This window comes from Pleurodeles waltl, chromosome 3_1 (assembly GCF_031143425.1).
Source record: "Pleurodeles waltl isolate 20211129_DDA chromosome 3_1, aPleWal1.hap1.20221129, whole genome shotgun sequence".
NCBI classification, from domain to species: Eukaryota; Metazoa; Chordata; class Amphibia; order Caudata; family Salamandridae; genus Pleurodeles; species Pleurodeles waltl.
The window spans coordinates 1929548846-1929570277 of NC_090440.1; the positions used below are offsets into that span (position 1 = coordinate 1929548846).

At 46.1% G+C, this 21432-nt stretch overlaps 1 protein-coding gene across 2 annotated transcripts in view; it reads right to left on the bottom strand.

The window, feature by feature from the left end:
* ALDOC (aldolase, fructose-bisphosphate C) overlaps positions 1 to 2934 on the bottom strand; it is a 77485-nt gene extending 74551 nt beyond the window's left edge. Inside the window, exon 1 of one of the 2 annotated variants that reach the window (XM_069226176.1) lies at positions 2805 to 2934. The gene's annotated coding sequence lies outside the window, so the exon portion shown is untranslated. The remainder of the gene's footprint in view (positions 1 to 2804) is intronic. The other variant, XM_069226177.1, reaches the window with a different exon arrangement.
* Between the last annotated feature and the right edge of the window lie 18498 nt (positions 2935 to 21432).

Consider the following 21432-nt stretch of genomic DNA (forward strand, 5'->3'; position numbering starts at 1 on the left):
TCTCCTTGTTAAAAGAATAAGCAGCAATTTGTGAGACGTAGCCTGCCATTTGACCCGTCTTTAAAACAGCAAAAGTTAGAAGAAAAAACACAATTTAAAGGCCGTATTTTTGTTATTGTTAATTTACCTTCTGAACTTCAGTATGCCTATCGTGCGGGGTGCTGCAGCACCCCATCTTCCAGCGCCCATGCTCTTGCTGCGGTACCGACGACGGGGAAGTCGAGGGTGGATCCCGCAGGAGGTAACTGATATAACAGGAACCATTTTTATGGCGAGGCTCCTCCGGGCGCGTAACGCGGGCCCCCGCAGCTCCTGCGGAGCGGGGACCTCACCGCGGGAGTGAGATCCGCAAGAGTGACCCTTTCAACCGAAGCCCAAGGGATGTCTATGAGCTATGGAACAGCGGCAGCATAGTAGTACCCCGGCATGAGAGCACCTGAGTGAGTCCGGAGGTGGGGGAGGGGGCTCCACGTACTTTGCATGGGGGACCTTCAAGTTTAATTACGCCATTGCCCTCTTCACATTCTGCATTTGGGGAGGGGGTGCTTATTTTGCGTTTCGCCATGGGGCTTCTCAGTGGGATTTCGTCAAAATGTCCTATTTCGTAAACACATCCTGAACGCGTTTTTTGACGTAACCACAATTAATCTTTTGTAATGTTTCACCCACCCCCTTGCTCCAAAATTATTTACTTCTATTACCATACTACACAGCGCAAAATTCCACTGACCAAGTAATACATGGAAGGTGGATAACTGAGGCAGCAAACTATGACCGACTAGAAATGCGGATTGAATAGGGTCAAGGTGATGACGCTACGTGGACCGGCAATGGAGCAGCCGAGGAGGCGCTTTGATGTTGTTTAATCAATGGCTGGTGACAGTCAGGGAGCACCAGGGGCGTGACGCAAGCTCCCGCACCCCCTATGGCGGGTGGGGCAACCATCTGAAGGGCCTCAGTCCTTCAAGAGGGCGCCATTCAGCCCAAGGATAGTCAATAGCTGCGAGACTCGGGGGACCTTCATCACGTTCCCCAATATTTTGAGTTACGCCACTGAGGGGCACGTGATGCCTGGTTACAGGGACGCATAATGGTGGATAACGATTGGATAACAGGGCAGGTGATAGCAAATGGCGACTTGAATAGAAGGGCATCAGCAGGTAGATTTGGACTGGGGACAGTTAGAGGTGTCTCCCCGAACCGCCACGATAAGCACCGTTCCCTCACAGACTTCCATTAATCCATCCTCTTTGTAAACATGCCTCACCCTCCAAAAATGTTTTTTCTCTCATTTTAGTTTAATGAGCTCACCCTTTTTAACATCTGGTCTCACGCTCGTTCGTTAACTCTAGAACAAGGTATTTGGGCACAGTGGTATTTGGGTAACACATGGTACAATAATGTGGTGTGTTACGTAGGATGCTATATAAGGGAGAAGGTGCCAAGGTATGGGGGCACAGAAGGCATACAGTACATGCACAGGAGGGTGATGTACATGGATTTCAGACGGCACATGGGCCGGGTGGTAATGGGAGTAGTAGATGTGTTACAGGTTTTGAGTACTATCAAACTCATTAAAACTAACGTCTGTCGTTTACAGCGCTTTGAAGCAGCAGAAGTGAGGTGTCGAGCGTTAGATCAAAAATATATTAACTATAGCTGGTGTATTGCTTACGTGTTTTGGAGAGCATGGGTTGAGGGTGGGTGTAGTGGAAATATTAATTGGGTCATTTGGGTGGTATATTTCCCGTTCAGTTCCATGCCCTACGGGCATATTGTTGCCAGCAACAGGCTTTCATTTATCACATCAATGCATTCTGGGACCTGTAGTCTCGGTTTATTTCAAAAGGACGCCAGCGGGCCGCAATACACACAAATCGGTAATCTATGAAGGGAGTGGGAACGTCCTGCCTTTGCATCACCACCCAGGTGACTACTCGCGCTACATAGGTCTGCAGGCTGGGCACAGTGGCGGTGCTGAATGTCGTGTGTTATGGGGCGCAAGTGATTTTGAAAGAGGTAGTGTGCGCTGTATATAAAGCGGCCATTCAGGCGGGTAGTGAAGCGAATATATTGGGGGCGGAGGTGCTCCGGCGGCAGTGTACGAGGGCTGCAGGTGATACATAGGGAGGTGGTACATGGCAATACAAGTGATAATGCGATGTGGACATATGGAGAGGAGGTACCCAAGGATGCAAGAAATGTGGTACTCGGAGATATTTTGGGGATGCAGAAGATCAGATGTGGTACTCAGGGTGGGGGGGGGGATGCAGGAGATATATAGAAATGGGTACCCAAGGATGCAAGTGATATCAGATGTGGTACTCGGAGATGTTGGGGATGCAGGAGATAGATGAAAAAACAGAACGTACCCAATGAAGCAAGTGATGTGGAACTAGGGCAGCGCATAGGCGGTAATCGGAGAGGTGTTTTTTAAGGATGCAAGTGATATGAGATGTGGTACTCGGGCGGTATGTCGGGATTCAGGAGTTATATGGAGAGGTGGTACACGCAAGGGGGGGTCAGAAGATGTACAGAGAGGCGGTACATGATGGTGCAAGTGATATGAGATGGGGTAGTGGGCTTTTTGTATGTGGATGGAGCAGGTATATGGGAAGGGAATAGAAGTCGATACAAGTAACATGAGAGATGCCGGGGTGCTGCGCAGGTAGCAGTGGTTGGGGGGGGGGGGGGGGGGGGGTACTACGATCGGCCATGGAAGATGCTGGTAATATACAGGTAGACGGTAATGGGGTGGCAAAATGGAGTGCCGCTTGTTATGCGCGAGACGGGGCGTATCTCACCTGTCCAGTCTCGATGTGCTGCCCTCTCTGTATCTTCTACTCCAGGCTCGGATGGAGAGAAGATGCTTAACCAGAGCGAGCTCCTCTCAAGCTGAATCTGCCGCAGAGCTACGTGCGCTCAAGAGTCCAGTGCAGGGGGCGGGGCCTAGCTAACAGAGGCCCCCCCCACCATGGTGGCATAGACAGAGGACTGCACGTTCCACCTTAGCGAAGTAACTGGAGGAAATTGTCATTCTGGTGTTATCAAATGAGGGACCGGAGCATTCTAACTAGACAACAGTATTTAGGCATTGATTCGGGCAATGTTGTGCCCGTAGTGACTAAGACAACGTGTCCCCACATAGCGTGATAGCACCCACGTCACCTCAATAAATATGGCGCCCTTGGTTTGGGAAGATTAACCTAGATCTAATTGTTAACTGCCCATAATAAAGATTTTTAATTTGGCGTTAAGCTATGCTGCCAGGCTTCCTACCGTCACCTTATGTGTTATGTTTTTAAAAACTAGTTTAAGGCTCTTGCTTCTGAATGTTAAAGCGTCTGATTTTTTTTTTTAGGCCTGCCATTACCCTAGACCAGTGGTCTGCAACCCTTTCTTTAATAAAAGCTACTTCTGTTCAAGAAAATCAGCCCGAGCTACTATTATTAATGCTGTAATAGTGACAATGTCAGATAAAATTCCCTTGGTGACCACGATGTGCACAGTTACCAGCAGTGATCACCTCAGTGCATAGGGTACAGTTTCCAGCAGTAATTTAAAAAATGCTTAGTCAATGTAGCAATGTTTACACGTTTGTAATATATTACAGACTTTGTTAATTTAGCATTTTTTCTCCAAACATCAGCTTATCAGTTTTGAAAATACACACATTTTCGTCTCGAATACACCTTTCTAGGTCCCAGACTACGAGATTTGCTAAAGACATTTTGGGGGCTTTCAGAAAGTTGAGTTAGGAATGCATTCCACTCGATGATTACCATTGGCTTTGTGGTTTGTAACTCACACTTTCTGGCTACTGCTGTGCAAACAGCAAGGTCAAATGTCAGGCACTGTCTTCCAAGGGTACTTGTTTACTTTTCTTTCTCTGACTTCAAAGTGAGAGGATATATGTGACAATCTTGCTGGAAACTGGGGGTAGGAAAGAGTTTATATCTAGCACACAACAAACTTTAAATGAACTGTGTAAGTGTTTCAGAATATGTCAGAATTAGGAACACAAATTAATCACATTTTTTTGTTATTTCTGAAGTTTGTCGGAAATAAATACTTTAATATGATCAAAACTAATCATTAAACTAGGTGATGCAATTTCAACATATTTTAATCTGTGCATTGTATAGTTTTATTTTTTATAGTTTTAGTAACGCTCTATGTCTGTGAAAATGTAATGACCATTTCAATTGAAACTGTTTTGTCTGTAATTGCAGTGTGCTACCACAGCGCAAATACCCCACTCTACTCTGCACCACTCCACACCACTGCCCTCTACTCTGCACCACTCCACTTTATACCACTCCATGCCACTGCTCTCTGCATCACTTCACACCACTGTACTCTATGCCACTACACGCTATGCTACTCTACTGTACTCTATACCACTCTATGCAATGCACTCTTCGCCACTCTACTCCACACCACTGTACTCTCCATCACTGCACTCTACACCACTCCAGACTGGGCCTCACCAATCTCCCTACACTACTTCACTCTACGCTACTGCACTGTATGCCACTGCACCATAACCTAATACACTCTATGCCAGTGCACTGTACTCTGTAGCACTTAACTCTATACCAATCCACTGTACGCCACTCTAATGTACTCTGTGCCACTGCACTCTACACCACTTTACTCTAGGCCTTTACACTCTATGCCAATCTAGAAAACAGGCACTCCTTCCTGCATCACTCCACTCTAGGCCACTTCACTCTACTCTGAAACAACCTACTCTATGCCACTGCACTCTATGCCACTCTACTCCACCCTACGCCACTGCATTTTATGCCAGTGCACTTTACACAACTACACTCTCTGGCATTGCACTCCATGCCACTGTACCATATGCCATTGCTCTCTATGCCACTCTAATCCACTCTACAACACTGCACTCTGACACTCTACTCTGCGTCACGTTAGGTTATATCAGTGCACCGAAAGAGCTTTTTTGGAATTAGTAAACCAGACCCTTTCTGCCGTGGACATTTTGTCAATGACTGAAGGGTAAGCCTGTTTTCTTGTGACTCCTATAAAAGCCATTACTGTTACAGATGGAGTTATGATTTCTTAAATTAGATAGAACACAGTTTTGTGTTCAGTGCACACCCTTAACTGAATCATTTGAAGGTGATTTAAAATATGATGATCATCATGGTCAGGGAGGCACAGTGAAGAAAAATAATTGTGTAGCATCACGCAGTTTCATCAGGTTGGCAAGCAGGGATTGAATATGCGATCACAAAAAAAAAATCTAAGAAAGGGCATTTAAACATTGAGGTGAATCAGTAGCCACACAAGCGAGGACGCCTTGAGTGAGCCAAAAGACAATTCAGTTTGAAGCAGCTTTGTGGTCTATTGAACCACATATCACTGAGACTTTTCTTTGTATTAATCTGTCCGGGAATTGAAAGACTTCTGCTTCAAATTTCATCATTAAGGAAAATGAGGCAAATAGGGGTAAAAGTGATCTAACCAGAAATATAATTTGGGCAAGTTGATAAAGGAAAAGCTTGACTAATTCATGACCGACTTTGCCAAGGTCTAGCCTTGTCAGTCTGCTATAGCCACCAGCCTGCCCTGAGCCCAAATTTCTGATTTAGTTACAACCCGGTCCACTTTGGAGTATTGGAGACTCTAACCACACACAGAACCACCGACTGTTCAAGTTCTGCATATATCAGGCAGTTTATACTAATGTGTTATCCATATTTTGTTGATCATTAAAAAAATACCCATGTTCACAGGAAATCCATTTTGCTTTCTTTTACACTTTACTCTTTCATGCTTTAAAATGTCAATTTTATTTTGAGGCATTAAAACATTGACTTTTTTTCCTTTATTAAATGGTAATGCAGTAAATATGTTCACACCTCCCACCCAGCTCTGATTCATCACAGATGCCCCGGGCAAACTGAAATGATGTACTTATTATACATTATGAAACCCTTGTTAGTTAAGTCAATCACTGCTGATGTCTGTTGTGCAAAAAGAGAACAACAGAATTGCATCCTGATTGGTGTAGCAGGGAACAGTGACTTTGGTATTTTAGCGAGGTTCCAGTCTGTGATAGAAAGCACTGTGAAAATAATTATTTAGAATTTGCATTACACATAGTACAATATAGGCTGATATAAAATAGGTTTAAGATAAGAACATTTCTTCCAGATGTATATTTTAGTAATGCGTAGACTATGCCTGGTTCAAACATTTTTTAGAACTGTCTAGTAGAGGTGATCATTACAGATGAGCTGTTAACAATCTTTTAAAAAGAAGAATTGTGGTCTTCAGAAGCTTCAAGGGATTCCATCAGTTAATGTCAATGCCAACATCCAAGCAGCCTTTACATTTGCAGGTTAATTAATTGCAAACATTTACATTTTTTCAGACAGTAGACACCATGACAAGAAGGTCTGTTTCAAGTTTAGTTCTCTGCTCCTCCCTGAGGGTCACAACACAAGAGGCCCTCTCCCTCTCCCTCTCCACTTTAGCTGGGGCATCTGAAAGGTAGAGTTAATCCTTGTCTTTTAGCACAAAGGCTAAAAGTACGGACAAATGCCCCCCATTGAACATGGATGACGGACAATGGGCTTAGGGCTAATTTAGAGACAGTCCGTGTAAATTACAGACGGGTGGTCACGCTAGTGAGGCATCCAACTCCTTCCTATAATTTAATTAATTTCTTGAATAATACCACCAATAGTTCTATTTAAGTGGTGAAAAGGCACCACAAAACCACACTTAAAATGTAGCTAATAGAGCACGGTTCTGATGTCAGTATAGCAAATATGTGGAACACTTACAGTATGTTCACAGATTGTCAGGCTCATGTTAGAAAAACATCGGCCACCCCACGAAAACAAACTACAGGGCAGAGCATGCAGAGGGCCCTGACCCCAAAATGGTGAGGTACTTGACCAATGGGAGACATGCACTAGGCCCAGCAGACTGAAGACCTGCTCAGAGGATGACTCACGGAACAAAGAGCTTCCTGTAGTCCTGGAAAACAGAGACCGTCCTCAAGCATTTTGTGGATCTGTGCGCTGCAGAAATGGCTTAGTCAGATCGCCTCAGGGTTTCGTGGCCTGGGTAAAAAAAATTGTGACAAAAAAAACAAAAATTGGGGTCTAAAATCCCAAATGTTCAGGACACAAAAAATGTGTCTGTCATACAGATACAACTAGTGCAGTGGTCTGTCACGGCCTGTGACCTTGCACAGTGTCCAGCTGCACTGCGTCTTGGAAGAGCAGAATGTCAGGGAAGAGAGCAAGCAGATTTCGGTTTGAAAGCTCTGCTCTCTCTGGCAACAGATAACCTGCCTTCCAGTGGTGCCCAGGGCAGCGGGGGCACAGTGAGAGGGGGACGAGGAGACAATGGGGAGAATAGAGGGCCAGAAGAGTCTGGGGGAGGGCAGATGAATCGCAGAAGTAGGCTGCACCCAGGGGACACCGTGGAGCAAAGGAGTATCGAGGCAGCAAGGGGGGTAGAGCAGACATAGGAAGGAGAGTCCAGCAGCGGCTTGTACCCTTTCAAAGTGGTGGGCGGATGAAGTGCCCCACCACTTCGCAAAAAAATAAAAATAAACCACCATTCCCTCCAAAACTCCAAAGTAAACCGCCCCCCTCCAAAAGCCCAAACAACACCATAACACTAACTATAAAATAAACAACCACTACACTTACATGCATTATGCACACACATGGATTACACACACAAGCATTACACACTTAAAATAAAAAACTGCACTTAACCACGGCTGCACATCCTCCTCCGTGTTCTTCTTCTCTCCGAAAGAAAAAGAGCTCCCCTAGCCAATCCAGGCACTGCTCTCATGCTGTTAACCAGCATGGGAGCAGCACCTAAATTGGATGGAGCGGCCTGACTGGAGTCTCCTTCAGGCCCTAGAGGCCTGTGCTTGGTCTACACCCAGCTGTCTTAAGAAAGTTTATTTTTGCCTGCGCGGCTTGCAGCAGGCGGAGAGGCAACGCTCCCCCGCCCTCGAGAAGAAACAGTCACTTAGAAAGTCACAGGAGACAAAAGGAAGCAGGTGAGGGGCCAAAAGAGACAAGGAGATATAGAGAGAGGGGGAGTCTTTGGGAGTCTGAGGTGACAATGCAGGGAGGTGCTGTGGGAGAGATCCAAGGGCTAGCAGGGCAAACCAGTGGCGCCGTCCCAGCCCGAAGCAGTGGCTAGCCCCGCATTTGCCTTACTTTATATGGGTATGGTGCCCTGAGAGCACAGTTCAAATCATAGTTGGCCTCCCTTTGGCCGGCCATACGTGCCACTTTGCTTGCCTCGCCTCACTGGTGTGAAGGTGAGTGGTGAAGAGCAAGGACGCCAAAGCCCTTGCTCTTCACCACTCACCTTCACACCAGAGAGGCGTCAGGGATGCCACCTCCACCCCACCATTGTCCCTTGACCCTTGTAACTGGGCCTTGGCGCCGGTTAATGCACCAGGCCCCTAAGCCCCCTTCGGGTGAGGGCCTGTGCCATTCTCTCTTAACCCCTTGTACGCCACGGACGTAATGGTTATGTCAGTGGTGGCGCCTCTCAGGCGCCACGGATGTAACCATTACGTCTGTGTACAGGCCCTTGGGGGAAGCGCTAGCGCTCCCCCCGAGGGCCGCCTCCCACACCCCTCAAGGTCCGGGCTGGAAGGGGAATCGCTTCCCTTCTACCCCCGACCCCCCTGCCCCCGTGATATGTGATGACATCAGCACGCGATCGCGTGCTGACCTCATCGAAGGTCACCTCCGCGATGTGGAAGAGAAATGCAAAAGCATTTCTCTTCCGCTCGGGAGGAGGGGGCCAGCAGAGGCATGAAAGGAAAGGAAAGGCCTTTCCTTTCATGTCTGTGCAAACATTTCTGCTGCCCAAGCGCGAAATGCCCACTAGACACCAGGGATTTTTTGTTTGTTGTTGAAATTGACATGAGTGGAGCGGCCCCTTGGGAAAGGGCCGCTCCCCATGGAGGACAGAAAATCCCTACACACCAGGGATAATTCTTTTTTTGTTTTCTTTTCTGTGTGGGTAGCGACCCCTTAGGCAAGGGTCACTCCCTGGTGGGCCAAATTGTTTTTAGGCCATTTCTGCCCCCGCTGGGGGCAGATCAGCCTAATATAATTAGGCCGATATGCCCCCTGGGGGGCAGAAACCACTAGACACCAGGGAGTTTTTTTATTTATTATACTGACACATAAGGGGAGCGGCCGCTTGGGCAAGGGCCACACCCCAGGGGGCCAAAGTATTTTTAGGCCATTTCTGCCCCCCATGGGGGCAGAAAACCCCTAGACACCAGGGATATGTTTTTTCTCTTTTTTCTAATATGTGGGTAGCGACCCCATAGGCAAGGGTCGCTCCACGAGGGGCCAAATTATTTTTAGGCCATTTCTGCCCCCGGGGGGGGCAGAAACCACTAAACACCAGGGAATTTTGTTTTCTTTTTATACTTACGCATAAGGGGAGCAGCCTCTTGGGCAAGGGGCGCTCCCTGGGGGGCAAAATATTTTTTAGCCCATTTCTGCCCCCCTGGGGTCAGAAACCTCTAGACACCAGAGATATATATATATATATATATATATTTATTTACTTTATGTTTTTATGTATGGGGAGCGACCCCTTAGGCAGGGGTCGCTCCCCTGGGGGGCTCATTGTATTTAGGCCATTATCGGCCTATTTTTGTTAGGCAGCAGTAGACATCAGGGATTGTTGTGTGTGCATTTTGTTTGGGGGGGGCAGCCCCTTGGGCAAGGGTCGCTTCCCATGGGGGCACATAACTGTTGGCCATATCTGCCCCCCTTGGGGCAGATTGATCTATTTTTGGATGGAAGCCCACCAGAGACCATGGAATTTTTTTTGTCAAAATAAGAGGGTGGGAGTATGGCCATACCCCTATCCCAAATAAATGGGACCAAGGTTGTTCTGCCAACAAGTGGGCAGATGGGGCAATTACCCCCGATCCACACCCCGGGGGGGGGGGGCAGAAAGTCTACTAGATGCCATGGAATAAAAAAAAAAAAAAACATTGTGGGGTGGTGGCTACCAACCAGCATGGGCCTGGTTATGCCCCCACCCCAACTGAAGAGGGTAACAGTCTTTCAGCTCTCCCCCCACACACTTAAACATCTTATCCCACGACAAGCAAGAGGACATTTGATTATTTGGGGTTTTGGTTTTACATTTGGGCCATGAGAGCTTGGTAACTCTCAAAATCGTCCCACTTGGAATGGGGAGGGCTGCACTTTTTTGACTTTGGGACACTGCCATGTAGAAAAATCCACAAGACCTAGACACATCTGAAAACTAAACATGTGGTTGATTCCATGGTGGTGTGCTTCACATGCACCCCGCAGCATTTTCTTACCCACAATGCCCTGCAAACCTCCAACTTTACTGGAAATCACACATTTTCCCCACATTTTTTATGATGGAACCTCCTGGAATCTGCAGGAATCCACAAAATTCCCACCTCCCAACATTGTCTCATCTATACTGATAAAAACTCTGCTGCACTTTTCAGCCTAAAAATGTTTTTTTTCAAACTGCCCTTTTTGACTTGCTTTGGTCGCCCTCAATTTTGACATGTTTTTGGCTCTTCCCTGTCACAGGCACTTGGCCCACCTACACAAGTGAGGTATCATTTTTACCGGGAGACTGAGGGGAACATTGGGTGGTAGGAAATTTGTCCCGGTGCGGTGATCCCACACAGAAATGTGGGGAAAAAGTTATTTTTTTAGCTAAATTTGAGGTTTGCTGAGGATTCTGGGTAAGAAAACATTGGGGGATCCACACAAGACACATCTCCCTGGACTCCCTTGTGTGTCTAGTTTTCAGAAATGTTTGGGTTTGGTAGGTTTCCCTAGATGGCTGCTGAGCCCAGGACAAAAACAAGGGTGCCCCCGCAAAAACAGGTGGTTTTGTATTTGATAATTTTGATGTGTCCAGATAGTGTTTTGGGACATTTCCTTTCGCGAGCACTAGGCCTACCCACACAAGTGAGGCACCATTATTATCGGGAGACTTGGGGGAATGCTGGAGGAAGGAAATTTGTGGCTCCTCTCAGATTCCAGAACTTTCTGTCACCGAAATGAGAGGAAAAAGTGTTTTTTGGCCAAATGTTGAGGTTTGCAAAGGAGAACCTGGACAGAGCCCCTCAAGTCACCCCAAACGTTTTCTTGATACCTATTTTTCACTGTTTATATTTCAGCAAATGAATTGCTGTATACCCGGTATAGAATGAAAACCCATTGCAAGGTGCAGCTCATTTATTGGCTATCTATCCCCGCAACCAGAAGAGTCCAGCAGACGTAACGGTATATTGCTTTAAAAAATCTGACATCACAGGAAAACGTTACAGAGTAAAATGCGGAGAAAAATTGCTGTTTTTTTACCTCAATTTCAATTCTTTTTTTATTTCAGCTGTTATTTTCTGTAGTAAACACTTGTAGGATCTACACAAATTACCCCTTGCTGAATTCAAAATGTTGTCTACTTTTCAGAAATGTTTAGCTTTCTGGGCTCCAGCATTGGTTTCACACCCATTTCTGTCACTAACTGGAAGAAGGCTGAAAGCACACAAATTTGTAAAAATGGGGTATGTCCCAGTAAAATGCCAAAATTGGGTTGAAAAATTGGGTTTTCTGATTCAAGTCTGCCTGTTCCTGAAAGCTAGGTAGATTGTGATTTTAGCGCAGCAAAGCCTTTGTTGATGCCACTTTCAGGGAAAAAAACACAAGCCTTCTTCTGCAGCCCTTTTTTCCCATTTTTTTTTAAAAAACGAAATTTTCTTTGTATTTTGGCTAATTTCTTGGTCTCCTTCAGGGGAACCCACAAAGTCTGGGTACCTCTAAAATCCCTAGGATGTTGGAAAAAAAGGACGCAAATTTGGCATGGGTAGCTTAGCTTATGTGGACAAAAAGTTAAGGGCCTAAGCACGAACTGCCCCAAATAGCCAAACAAAGGCTTGGCACCTGAGGGGGGAGAAGGCCTGGCAGCGAAGGGGTTAAAAGGTGACGAGGTCCATAGGCGTTTTGTACGTTAGGGGTTATCAGGTAGGCGAGAGAGTAACTTAACTCGTCCCCTACAATGTTTCCTGCACGTTTGTAAAAATTGCTGCTGGTCTCTTTCTTGCACTGGTAATGGTGAGATGGGGCCATCCATCATCTGCCTTGAGGTGCTAATACCTACCAGTTACAAAGGAGTTGATTTTTGGAACTGTTTAAAACATCTGTATAAGCCTTTGATTTCTGGAGATATTGTGGTTTAAAGATTTGGTTGATTCCTCACCTAAAAGTCAAGGTCGTAGTTGGAACCGGGAAAGCCTTGGGGTCCCAGTCCTGTAGACGTTCCCTGAAGCCTGAAAATCGTGTTTGAGATATGGACCTCCAAAGGTTGGTACCCTCAAGGATGTCAGTGAGTGCTCACATTATTCTATATCTGACCCTACTGAATGTTTCAGAGACCTTTATTGGTTTTTTATGTTAAACTATGTCCCGAATTGACACATTACAGCATCCCAGTAGCCATTGGAACTTGACACCACGACTCAAGACACCCTAACAACTTCACCACTGACTTTACTGAGGGTGAGGCCCTTGTGTTTTGTGGGGAGTGGGTTTGTTGGGAGAAGTGGCGTACCTATGTTAGAGTGGAAACTTAGCAGCTGGAGGTGCAGTCCACTTATGTTTCCGGTGCTGAATCCAGACATTGAGGCAATCATCCAGGTTTGTGACAGAAAGGCTACTATATCGTATTCCTTTTGTGTGGCACTGACTGGGGCGTATTTCACTTTTTGTATTTTACCATTCTGACATGACAATTGGCCATGTTGGAGCAATGAAATAAAAACGCCAATATGATCACAGCTGTCACATGCATGTGTGTGCAAGTGTTGAGTTGCATACACATGTATGTGTTATGCAGGTGAACGCATATGTGGACACAGTGACCATCTTGTAATGGTAAGAAAAAACATTACAAGATGGCCACCGTGTGTGCTCATGCATGCACACGCATCGTAACATATGGACACGTATTGAAACTCATATATAAATACATGACCCACTACCACCTCTTAGAGTATGCCCAGACTGTCCAACCTGCTATTCCTTGTGAGTCAAGAGGCCAAAGAGAGTAAATTGGTTAACCAATTGCAGTGCAATTATTTTTGGTTGCTATGGGACACCAGTGGTAATCAACTGTACCCACGCAGGATACTGCACACCTTCGTGACCCTCCCGGTATCTCCTGAAAAGGCATCACTGATACATCTTCCATTATGTAAGGAGCTGGATGAGTAAGAGATGATGTGTTAATTACATAATAGGAATGTCTTTGCTCAGAGCCCACGTTCCTCATTCCCAGATCTATCTAACAGTGTTCGCTTAGAGGTCTGGGTATGTATCGCTGGCGGTGGTGAGTGAGGAGCTACCTTCATTGCACTGCCAGATGACGGGAGCAGTTCTCTGCAGTCTCCCAGCGGAGAAGCAAACGGGTGCCTGAATTGTGAAGTGGATCACCGGCTTGACGTAATGAGATTGCCGCTAAGTAATCAGCACATTATAAAACCTTAGTTGGGGCCTCACGGGGGAAACACTTCTGTTCTGCAATCAACATTCCCCAGGGTTCCTGTTTGTTATCTTGTATGGCTTTAACTAACACGTTTTACAGTATCTCCAAACAGTAAATACAGGCTTTTTAAAAGTCTGGCTTGAAAGTGAAGCTATCAAGAGCCACCAATTCTATAAAATATACATAGAGCGGGCTGTGGTTCCACCCAGAGAAGCAAATTTTAACATACGTTTTCTGCAAACATATGCACAACAAATTTATGCCGCAGCATTTTTACTATTTATTACTCTTTCTCTTTTGATGGTTATTGCCTAAATAAATACATAAATAAAACTACGTAGGCTTAACAAAGGTTCACTTATAGGCTTTGATAGTTCATGTTTATTTTACTTTGTTCTCAGAAGCAGCCTTTTTAGGTCAGGCTTAGGGACTACGTTAACTGTCTCGAGAGCCTTATGTTTCATATAAACATGTATAGATATATTGAGGATCTTTTGGCATACGGGATGAGGCAATGGATCAGAAGTCATTGGCTCTTTTCACTGTGAGTAATGGTATTTTTCCTGTTCACATCCACTGGAAATGTAGTCCATTTAAATCTCAGGGCTGGTAGGCCAAACTCTGTTTTTATTTCTGCTTTCATTTCAGGTCATTAATGTTTATTTCTAGAATGGCTCATTATTTACGTTTTTGCATACATATGCATGCCACCTTCATACTTATACATTTCTTTTTAATATTACACATGTTTAAAGGCTATTGCACATGACTTCAAAAATATTGCATACTCGCCAATGCCAGACGGATTGGTTTTTCCAAGGCTTCTATAATGTTTAGTCAGGTCTCAAAATTCTATCCAGAAAATGCTAGCCAGGTCTATTGGCTTTGGCTTTTTGTTTTTATGTCTGGCCTGTACACAGCTCATGTAATTAAAAACATAGATACATAAATACATAGATAGAGGGTTTTCCAGTTACTCTAATACAAAACCAATACTTGTAGTTCTTTGAGTCAATAATAATTATATTTTTGTGATGTGCATTAAACCTAAAAAGGGTTTCAATTCCTCTTCTTGGTACACCTGCCTGTCAGCACGGTACTGTTCTATGAAAATTCTATGCGATTGTTAAGTTTTTTTAATTTACATTTTTATTGTAAGAGTATGACTGCTGCATGCTGGCAACTACATGTTCTATTGTTCTCTTATTTTTATTCTGTGGCATATGCTTCCACTAAATATAATACATGTTGATGGCACGAATTAGCCAAGGCCAGATATATTGGCAGGTAAATGAATTGCTAGAAGGAGAAAGGTGAGCAGAATATGAGCCAAGCTTTTTTCCACTCTCAGGAGGATTATCTGTCATGGAAATAGGGACAGCCTAGTCGCAATGTACCATATGATACTCCACAGGAAAGCGCAGTCAGGGGTTTGGGGTGACGTCGACGTACAGCGGACTGTTCTAAGATATCCGTTCATCAGGTATTGAATTGCTAGTGTCCAGGTCATATGACACTGTGCAGGTCAATAGAATCATAGAGGGATGCAACGGTAGCCTAATAGGAAATACTCGCTTTACCCTCCAGAAAAATGTTTTCAACTTAGGCAAGCAGATGAGGTGATGGTCCGAGGGGGCCATCAAGGAAGTTGTTTCTCTCATTCGGCCGTTGCTTGGATCCCCCGGGCCTGCGCTGCCAATGGAACACTCCATGGAAACTGGTGATGGCACCAACAGGACACGTCACGCTCTGCGAGGCTCCCATGCCGCTATTTATAGACTCTAGCAGATTAAAGCCCAGGAGTGCTAGAGAATCAGGGCTTCGCGTGGAGGACAAAGAAAGGATACCCGGTACTTAAAAACAAGCATTGGTATAGCCAATAGGTCTCGCCTTTTGGATGTGAATGCAGGTTCACTATTTTTGCCTTTTTTGTGCTATTGTTTAGCTTCTTAAATAAGGTAATAACAAAATGTATATTTTACTGGTTTACTCTTCACAGTAACACCAGACTGCAACATAAACTTGAACTAAAATTCCAGAGTGGTACTAAAAGTGAAAATAACACAGTTTACAGAAGCATTCTATAAGTCCACAATAAATTAAGAAATTATGCTTCTTCCATCGAGTTCTGATGGATAAAAGGCGGAGTCGGAAACATCTGGATTTTGAGTGCTCTGAAATTTACTCGATATGCTGTGGCCACTGAGCTCACAGACAGGTGGGTTTCTCCACAAGGGCAAGGGGCCGTTGACCCCTTGCCTGCCAGCAATAATACTGCATGCATTATGCTGGCAGATAGGAGATGTAATGCTGGAGGCATGGTTAATATTCTGTGGCCAGCTGGAGCTGTTTATCTGAACTGCGCATGTCAGGTTGGCCTGTATTTTGCTTGCATCCAGCCTGAGATGTGTAGTTCAGGCTTTCCCAGCCATCGGCGTTTGGGAGATAGGGAACCAGACACACAGACCCATTGGTCTCCGATGGAGCGCTGTGTTCCTCCATCCCAGCCAATCCTTACAGTGCTCTTATGCTGTTAACTAATATAAACAGCATGAGAGCACTGCTTCCATTGGCTGAGGTGGTGTGGCGCTAGTTTCCCCACGCACATCAGGACAGCAGCGGACAGACAGTGCGGTGGATTAAAAAGATGGCCTACAGTTTGGAAAGAAGTTAAGGTAAGTTTATTTTTTATTGTTTGATGTCTGCGTATTGTGAATGTAACTAATGCTCATGTTAAGTGCTCCCATAATGTGAGAGATTGAGTTTGCGCTATGCAAATACAGAGGGATAAACAATATTACATAGCGCAAACTCGATCTCTCACAGTATGGGAGCACTTAACATAAGCACCATTTACATTTACAGGTGTAAATGTAAGTAGTGCTCATGTTAAGCGCTCCCATACTGTGAAAGGCACTACATAACAACCGGGGGGAAAACACTAGAAATGTGTAGCACTCTCATGCTTCTAATGGCCTTGTGACATTAAAAATGTGATATTTTTGATGTCACAAGGCCTTTAGAAGCATCATGCAGCTGCTACATGGCTATTGTTTTTCCCCTCCAGTTTTTACATAGCGTGAACTCCATCTCTTACCGTATGAGAGCGCTTAACATGATCACATGTAAATGTAAAGAGTGCACATGTTAAGCGCTCCCATAATGTGAGAGATGGGGATCATGCTATGTAAATACAAGGGGAAAAATTATCCTATGTGTTAGACCTGACAGCCTTAGAGTGGTCACCCCTAACTTTTTGCCTGCCTCCCTCCACTTTTTGGACACTGTTTTTGCTGGTTTTTAGACTCTGCGCACTTTACCACTGCTAACCAGTGCTAAAGTGCATATGCTCTCTCCCTTTAAACATGGTAACCTTGGATCACACCAAATTGGACTATTTGAATTACTTATAAGTCCCTAGTAGAGTGCACTATATGTGCCCAGGGCCTGTAGATTAAATGCTACTAGTGGGCCTGCAACACTAGTGGTGGCACCCACTTTAGTAGCCCCTTTACCTTGTCTCAGGCCTGCCATTGCAAGGCCTGTGTGTGCAGTTTCACTGTCACTTCGACTTGGCATTTAAAAGTACTTTCCAAGCCTAAAACTCCCCTTTTTCTGCATATAAGTCACCCCTACTGTGTGCCCTAGGTAACCCCTAGAGCAGGGTGCTGTGTGGGTAAAAGGCAGGACATGTACCTGTGTAGTTTACACATCCTGGTTGTGTAAAACTCCTAAATTCGTTTTACACTACTGTGAGTCCTGCTTCCTTCATAGGCTAGCATTGGGGCTGCCCTCATATATTGTTGAAGTGGTAGCTGCTGACCTGAAAGGAGTAGGAAGGTCATATTTAGTATGGCCAGAATGGTAATACAAAGTTCTGCTGACTGGTGAAGTTGGATTTAATATTACTATTTTAGAAATGCCACTTTTAGAAAGTGAGCATTTCTCTGCACTTAAATCTTTCTGTGCCTTACAATCCACGTCTGGCTGGGTTTAGTTGACAGCTCCTTGTGCATTCACTCAGACACACCCCAAACACAGGGTACTCAGCCTCACTTGCATACATCTGCATTTTGAATGCGTCTTCTTGGGCTGGGAGGGTGGAGGGCCTGCTCTCACACAAAGGACTGCTACACCCCCTACTGGGACCCTGGCAGACAGGATTGAACTGAAAGCGGACCTGGTGCACTTCTAAGCCACTCTTTGAAGTCTCCCCCACTTCAAAGGCACATTTGGGTATAAAAATAGGGCCTCTGCCCTACCACCTCAGACACTACCTGGAAAAGAAACCTGAACCAGAACCTGCACCCTGACAAGAAGAACTGCATGGCTGCCTAAAGGACTCACCTGACTGCTTTCTACAGAGGACTGCTGCCTTGCTGTTGCCCTGCTATCTTGCTGCTCTCTTGCTTTGCTGCAGAAGTGCTCTCCAAGTGCTTGGATAGAGCTTGCCTCCTGTTCCCTGAAGTCTCAGGACCAAAAAGACTTCTCTCTTGCAACTGGACTCCTTGTGCGACGAAAAATTTGATGCACAGCTTGTGCCGCGGTGAAAAATTCACCACTCACCGAACCGTAACGATGCCGCTCGACTTCGCGAGGAAAAGATCGACGCCGCAACTGCGGTGTGACCGGAACTTCGACGCACGGCCCACCTGGGACAACGCCGCCCGACTTTCAGAGGGGAAATCGACGCAGCGCCTGCTGTGAGGGAGAAATTTCCCCGCATCGCCCACCGGAACAACGCAGAGCTGGTCAACAAGCCCAGGATTCCATGCACAGACCCTGGGGCGTCTGAAAACCCAGTGACCCGAAGAGGAGAGCCGTCCGCGCGCCGGAAATCGACGCAACGTCTTCCCCGCGTGGAAAATAATGACGCAAGTCCATGTGTGAAAGAGCGAAACCGACGCACACACCATTTTCCACGCATCTCCTCCTCTGCGGCCCTTTGCGGAGATTTTTCACTCAAACCAGGTACTTTGTGCTTGAAAGAGACTTAATTTGCTTTTAAAAGACCTAAGACACTTTATATCACTTTCCAGTGATATCTTTACATTTTCTTATTGCAACTTTTATCGTTTTGACCTGCAAATATCCAGATAAATATTATAAATTTTTCCAAACACTGTGGTGTATTTTTGTGGTGCTATATTGTGTTATTGTATGATTTATTGCACACATACTTTACACATTGTCTTCTAAGTTAAGACTGACTGCTCAGTGTCAAGCTACCAGAGGGTGGGCACAGGATAATTTGGATTGTGTGTGACTTACCCTGACTAGAGTGAGGGTCCTTGCTTGGACAGAGGGTAACCTGACTGCCAACCAAAGACCCAATTTCTAACATTGGTGATCAGCGGTGAGGATAGGACTTGTATTTGTGAAGTGACATACAGTAGCTAAGTATTTCACTACCTACCCACAGTTGAAGGTCAACTTGATTTTTATCTCTTTTTGCAAATTCGTTTTTCCTGACAATTTTCTAAACCTAAATCCTCACTCAACATGCCTCAGGCTGGGTCTCAAGCAGGAGATTTTGACCTAGCCCTGTTGGAGACATATACTGTCAAACAGCTAAAAGGGTTCTGCAGGGAGATGAGTGTACCCACCCAAGGGGCCTCCAGAAAGGAGGACTTTCAAGTGGCGCTGAGGGCCTGGGCATAAGCCCATTTAGAGGAGGATGCTGAGGAGGAGGAGCCAGAAGATGCCCCCCCAGAGGATTTTTTGCCATCAGTGGGTGATGTTACCACTGCAATTGTGCCCCCTTCCAGACCAGGGAGCAGTGTCTCTGATCAAGGCCTGACCGCAGAGGAAAGGAGAGAGGAAAGGGAGTTCCAATTGCAAATGGCAAGACTGAAAATGGAGGCTCAACAGGAGGAAAGAAGGGCAGAGAGAGAAGCACAAGCAGCTGAGAGAGCCTTGGCTGAAAAAACTTTTGTTGGCTCGTGAACTGAGTCTCAAGGAGCTGGATCTTAAGGCAAAACAGTCTGAATCCAGAAGTAATGGTGGCAGCATACAGACAGGACCTGCTGGAGAAAAGAAGGTTTGTATACCCAAAAATGTGGTGCCCAGTTTTGTGGTGGGAGATGACATAGTGCAACTTCATAAGCAGCTAGCCATTTATCTAAGGGCTCATGAGGTTCCTGAAGGGCAATGGGGTACAGCTATGTGGAGTTATGTGCCACCATTGGGGAGGGACACACTTCTCACAATGGACAAAAAGGATCAAAACACATACCCACTTCAGAAAGCCATTTTACTTGCCAAGTTTGGGCTGACCCCTGAGAAATACCATCAGAGGTTCAGGGACAGCACCAAACTGTCCACACAAACATGGGTAGATTTCTTTGACTTTTCCAGTAAGGCACTGAATGGATGGGTGTGGGCTGCAAAGTAGATGATTACACAGGATTGTATAATTTGATTCTGAGAGAGCATATGCTCAGTATTTGTTTTACAGAGTTGCGCCAGCACCTAGTAGACAATAAGCTGACTGATCGCAGGAAGCTTGCTGAGGAGGCGGACCTCTGGACTAGTACCAGAGTGTCCAGAAAGGTATCTGGGGGGGGATACCCACAAAGGTGGTCAGGGTTCCCATCAGAAGAAAGAGGGGGGAGAAAAACTTAAAAACAAGGAGTTCTCAAAAGCCCCCCAAAATAGTTCCCAGGGGAGTAGTGGTAACCAGTCCCGGTCTGATTCTCAAAGGAGAGGTTTTACTGACCATAAGACAGGTAGATTTGTACCCCAATGTGCAGAGTGCAATAAGTATGGGCACTCTGAGGGCGACTCCAAGTGTCCCAAGAGGGCACAGCCCCACAAAGGAGGGCAGACACCTCAGTTGGCTAGCGTAGCGCTCGGGGAGGAGATGGTCCCAGTCAGTTTTGGGGAGCAGACAGAGGTAACCCTAGTGTCCCTGGGGGATGCAGAGATGGTGCCAAAAACCCACATGCCTGCCAATACTTCCAAGTATAGGCAGTGGGTCACCATCAATGGGCAAAGGGTGGAGGCTCTGTGTGACACAGGAGCCAGCATGACTACTGTCAAGGGTCAGCTGGTGTCAGCAGAGCAGGTCATCCCAAATACATTTCACCAAGTCATAGTCGCCGACAATCGTGAGAGCCACCTACCAGTAGCTCTGGTTCCCTTTGAGTGGTGGGGGGTCTCTGGTACTCTAAAAGTAGCTGTGAGTCCTGCCATGCCTGTAGATTGTCTGTTAGGCAATGACCTTGAGCACACTACCTGGAAGGAGGTAGAGCTACGGTCTCACTTGGAGATGTTAGAATTGCCTGAGAGGGTCTGCATGACCACACGGTCCATGGCTGCCCAGAGGGAAGTCAAGGGCGTCTGGAGCCTGGAACAATGGCCCAGACAACTGCCAAGAGGAGGGGCAAGGGGCGTGGGAAACCAGTCCCAGAAGTTCCCGCAGTGGTTGACGGGGTTCCTGAGGAGGAGGCCCCCGAGCCAACTGGGGAGGACATTGCCGCCCTAGGTGACCTACCTGAGCTTGCTGGCTGGCAGTTGAGGGTGGGCCCACCAGGGAGGAATTCTGCAAGGCGCAGAAAGAATGTCCCACACTAGAGGGCATGAGGAAGCATGCCTCAGCCCAGGCAGCAGGTAAAGCCTCTGGCGATCACCACCTATATTGGTAGAATGATCTCCTCTACAGTGAGCCTAAGGATCCGGCTTTGGGGCAGAGCGTGCGCTGGTGGTCCCCCAGTGTTACCGGACCTTCCTACTGGGACTGGCTCACGACATTCCTCTGGCAGGACATTTAGGGCAAGACAAGACCTTTGCCAGGCTTGTCACCCACTTCTATTGGCCCAGAATAAGGACAAACTCAGATACGTT